General features: G+C 31.8%; 1 long non-coding RNA gene across 1 annotated transcript in view; it reads right to left on the bottom strand.

Moving 5' to 3' along the window:
- Nucleotides 1-5,410, bottom strand: part of LOC108520631 (uncharacterized) — a 15,314-nt gene that overhangs the window by 5,040 nt on the left and 4,864 nt on the right. Inside the window, exon 2 of the long non-coding RNA XR_001882949.1 lies at nucleotides 865-1,066. This is a non-coding gene — a long non-coding RNA (uncharacterized LOC108520631). The remainder of the gene's footprint in view (nucleotides 1-864; nucleotides 1,067-5,410) is intronic.

The following is a 5,410-nucleotide window of genomic DNA, read 5'->3' as shown; positions in this document are numbered from 1 at the left end:
TATATATATATATATTAATATATATATGCATACAGTTAAAAGGAAGCCAGGCTAACATAAGCTAAAGTGTTGATGTAAACTTTGGGTAGAGAAAATTTAGACGACTGTGTATGACAGGAAATGTAAGAGGTAAGCTCTTCCTAAATCCAGAGGACTGAGGAAAATAGAACATAGGCTAGAATTAGATATAGTTTGCCCACGTAGATGTTTCTAAATCTTGTTTTTTTATTGCTTATATTGCTTACTTCATTTATTTGAACTTTTTAACGTACATTCTGATTTCCCCAGGACTCTTCCTCTATATGTATGCTGACTTGGTAATTATTAATAGAAGCACTTTGAATTCACAAAAGTGCCCCAGATTGAAAAATGAATTAAATGGTCATCTACGTATGCAGGAAGAAGTGGCTATTAGTAGGTAACTTGAAAAGCTACTTCAGTTTTGAGATGATGAGTTGGTGATATCTATTCACTTTTAGATGCCTGGGTTTTGGAGACATGTCTAGGCAGAAGATTTTGAAATTTGGGAGTTTAGAGTTAGGAAATATAGTCAACACGCAGAGACAAGGTAAATCCATTGGTAGAGATGACATTATTCAAGAAGAAATGTTACTAAAACAAAAGAAGACACAGAAGGCTTTATTTCCATTATCATTAATTTGGACTCATGCAATGTTCCTAACAAATGGTTGCCATTTGTCTTGTTTTGCTTTTGTTTTGTTTCTCAGAAGACACTGGAAAATATTCACTGATATTTTGTGACCCTTCCCCTACCCTCATCCACTCTTGCCAAGAGATTCTGTGACCCTCAACTATTGAATTGGAAAGAGTTTCACAACATGGTCCTGGTCCAGTAAGGCTTACCGTGGACTGATGCATTCTTCAAAATAATATTTGGTCTGGAGGAAACTTGTGAAACAGTAACTACATACTGTTACTGGGAAGGAGATGAGATACACTTCAATTAACTCTTCTAGAATCACTTCCTTTATCAATTGTAACAGAAATGTTGGCTTAGATGTGGAAAATTGTTCTTCATATTTTGAATAGCTTACAATACTTAATACTGCAATGAACAACAAAATTAAACATTTATCAATATCACTTTGTTCTATATTTTGCTTTCAAGTCTACAATTCATTTCAGTATTCCTTTTAGTTTGTTGTTCACATATGATTGTATTCTTATCACAGCTGGAAAACAATTTTTTAAAAAAAGGAACATCTCTGAGTGTGTTGCTTCACCATTAAATTGATGAACTGTGGATGGTGTGGAATGGCAAAGAAAACAGCTGTACAACTTCTTTGAGTTTCTGATGTATAATTTGTCATGTTCTAGGCCAAGAATTCAGAGAATCATAATACCATGCACAGGGTCACTAAAAGTTTTTAACATGATTTTTCTAAACAAAAGGAGCATGCCAGGAATTAAGATAAATGACCCAGGCTTCATACCTGAACTCAAAAAGTTGTCTTCACACACTTGAGACGAATTATTCTGAGCCATCAAAAAAGTAAGATGGCAGGTGACATCTAAGGCTAATTATAATTACTTATCATGAGATAAGTAGAGATGTGTGAGAGGTTGGGGCTGGAGTACTTATGTTGAAGACTATGAAGAGTAAAGAAATACACAAACTAAACATTTTAAATGAAAGATTTTGTGTGGGGCCCTCATTCTAAAGGCTCTTATGCCACATAAAATTATGATCAAATACATTTATATGCCTATTCTTCTATAAAGAACATATATTTTTACATGTGCCGTTAAGTCAGCTCTCAGAGGGAAGGTCTGTCAAGAAAGAGATTACCATGCACTCAATTTTTGGATAGCTATCACCCTCTTTACAGTGGTTCCTTATTTTATAAATATGGAGTTAGTGTTTTAACTTTTAATGAAGATTGTATAATTATCATTTATAGAAATCTAGAAAAGCCATTAACTGTAGGACTCAATGTCCACATCTGTAAAATAAATATGCTGGACATGTTTCATGATGGTGGTGGGATGAAGTCCCCAGCATCTATGAGAAGGTGGATGAGAATTGGCATGACAAATCAATTTTATTATGGCTAACGTCTCTTGAATTTTTTATAGAGACAATATTCATTGAGACTTAAGCACAGGTTTAAAATGAGAAGAATGCAAAATCAACTACACAATTATTATAAAATTCCAAAACTGATTACTATGATTGCCCTATATCCTCTGTCACAGTACATATCTCTTTGACCTACTTCCAGCATTCCTGAGATGATCATTTATGAAACATATGTATGGAATAGAAACATTTGAATCAACCACATAAAATCATTCTAGGCAAACAAAATCATTTTGTATAAAAATAATTTATGTGTGTTTAACCACTGTAGGTGAAATCACGGATACTGTGCCCATGATCCTTGTAAACAAATAGAAAATACTTGTTTTCCATAGTCCTATCTAAACTCAGACTTCCCCCGTGGAACAAGTGATGCAGACTGGCTGTGTTTATCCTATCATTGTATATAATTTTTTGTGTAATTGTCACTTTACATATTGTCATTTGTTGCTTACTTTTTAGTCTGACCCACTAAGTGGTAAGCTTCTCAGAACCATATTATTATTTTCCATTATTTAAGGTAGCCATTAAATTACTCTATCCAAGCACACTTTAAAAGAATTTTTAAAAAGTGTTTTTTGTTTGTTTTGCAAATTTTGCTTGTAAGTTAGAAAGTGTTTTAAGTAATTACTCTAACAATATATTTTAAAATATTCTACTCGTGAAAGTTATTCTGTTAAAAAAATGCCACAAATAAAACAGTTGAAATTGGTTCCTTTAGTCTTCTTCAACATAAAAGGAGGTAAGTTCAATCAGATACAAAATGACACAATTTTCTTTTGTGAAAGCTCTATAGAGATGTAGTACTTGATCCAAGTGCCATATGTCATATTGGGAAAAAAATTTGTTAGCAAATATGCTGCTTCTTAAGGAAAACACCTGAAATAACATTGCTTTAGACTGGAATAAAGGTAACCCCTCTGATTTTCTTTAGGAACTGATTTCCTATAAATTTAGTAGAAGAAGAAAATGTTAGGATGGTGCTATTCACAGCATGAAACATTACATGTCTTCATGTAAAGTAAATGGAGATAAATGAGGTTCAGGTCAGAAGAGTGGTGAATATTAGCAAGCAAAAAAAGCAAAACTTTACCTTTTTTCTCCTTGTAATAAGCAAAGCATTTTATCAACTTTTATAATTTTAGTAATATGATTTTGATAAAACTATGGAAAATATTAGCCATTAAAATATTATGCTGATTTCTTCTACATTCATCTTTGTCAATCAAACACTCTTTAATTATGATACGATTAAGAAGGCTAGAAGTCATGATAAATTAAAAGTCTGTAGTGAATTTTAGTTCAATTATCCTTCATTATGAGAGTAACTTCTGAAATATCTTTCAACTTCTGAATTTCCTCCATTTGGCCAAATGAAAAGGTTAAATGGAATGAGAACTGCTAAAAGAGAATATATTGCTGTCTTGCAAAGAATATGAACAGAACAAAACTTGCAAATAACCATGTTTGATTAATAGATGAATTGGTCAATATATTATTAAGTTAAGACACTGTTGTTGTCTTAACTCAATAAAATGTTGAGATTGTTTAGAGTCTGTCATTGAGTCTCATTTTATTTTCACTTTATAAATCCTCCCTAAGTTGTTTGTACATTCCAATGATTTAAGCTGTTAAATACAAATATGAATGACTATACAGATCACTGATCCTATTAATCCATAATGTTCAACATTATGAATTACAATACTTGTTGCAATGTGTCCTAGGCACTCAAACCTCAACATATCTCATGCTGAACTCAAAATTCTTTCTCTTTTGAAATCTATTTGCTTTCTTGTATTCACTCATTGTCTGTTTTATGTTTTACCAAATTAGAAGATTGTTGAGTACAAAATCTATTATTGTATTTACTTTACCTCTATGTATAGCCAACACCAGAACATTGATAAAATGGATAAACATTGGAATGATAATCTAGAAACAATCCAATCCTGTGGTCTCAAACTCATCATGGTATTTCCTCAGTACATTGCTTCTGATTCATCAATTATATTGAGTGTTTCATTTGTTTTCTTAATTGTTGTTTTACTGAGCCCAGGTCAAAGCGTATTAAGGTGAGTTAAAAGTGACAGTGGTGCTATGCGTATTGCTGGGTGAAATGGACTAATTTTGGCATGATCTTTGTCAAACCTGAGGAGATCTGTGGCCTGGAAATCTAATATTAAAGTCATAACTGTCATGTGTGGATCAAGACAATGACAGGATTGGGGCTCTTTGGGAGCAAATAGCCCAAATGGTAAAACAATAGCCAAATTCAAACATAATGAGATATGAATTCAGCATTTACAAATTAATTGCTCTGTAAGAGAGGGTGAGTCATAAAATTCTCCCAGAGATAAATATTTTCTCTATGAGAAGATGCTTTCATGGCATCATGGAATTGTAGGAACTCCATGTCTGGATGGAAGACATGTGTGTTTATATGTTAACTATGACTAGTTTTATCAAGAGAAATTACTTAAATAGCTTTTCTCTACTGATACATGTTGTGCTTTATATAAAATATACTTTCCTTAATATGTACATTATTACAGAGAGATACCCGGGACATAAGCTTCTATCATAGGAAATGCACATCATTAGAGGGTATAATTTGTGCCAGAGGAGTCGATCATTGAAAACCTTAAAATACATTTCTTGAGATATGATCTTATAAAATCATATTTGCATGAATACATAAACTTTTCTCCCTAGGGAAAATTATACAACATTTTTTAATTACTGTGAACGTGAGTGATACTCATTTTAATAAAAACTTATAATTCATCATTTTAACATCTTTAATATTCACAAACTACAGTTGTTATCCTTTTCTAAGATGATATATCTCCATGACTGATGTAAGGACCTTGAATGAAATCAAGACTTTTCAAAAGATATATAGCCAATTCCCTATTTTCTGTGTGCAAATATTATACAAATATTCCCTGAAGATTTGAAATATTTTCTCTTGTATTTGTAGTTTTTTTTTTTCCAAGACTTATATTTAATTTTGGAGTTTAAAATGTTCTCAGTTAATTTTGCTCAGGGTACATTTTGAATTAAATAGATACTTGTTTATATATCTTTTAAAATGAATGTACTTTATGTGCTAGTACTTTGATCACACACAAATAATTGGAGCAAATAAAATAAGGTGATGGGGACAGAAAAACAATCTCACATTTGAATCTTGTTTAAATGGTACAAATAGTCCTAGAAAGTATTTTATGCATTTGCCATGGGAAAAGACATCATAATTTGAAATGTTATCTCATAAGCCTAACTTTCACATTTCATGTGCTGTAC

Source organism: Rhinopithecus bieti, unplaced genomic scaffold (genome assembly GCF_001698545.2).
Source record: "Rhinopithecus bieti isolate Rb0 unplaced genomic scaffold, ASM169854v2 scaffold_51968, whole genome shotgun sequence".
Taxonomy (NCBI): domain Eukaryota; kingdom Metazoa; phylum Chordata; class Mammalia; order Primates; family Cercopithecidae; genus Rhinopithecus; species Rhinopithecus bieti.
The sequence above is the reverse complement of the archived record's forward strand: the minus strand, read 5'-3'. Positions and strand labels throughout refer to the sequence as shown.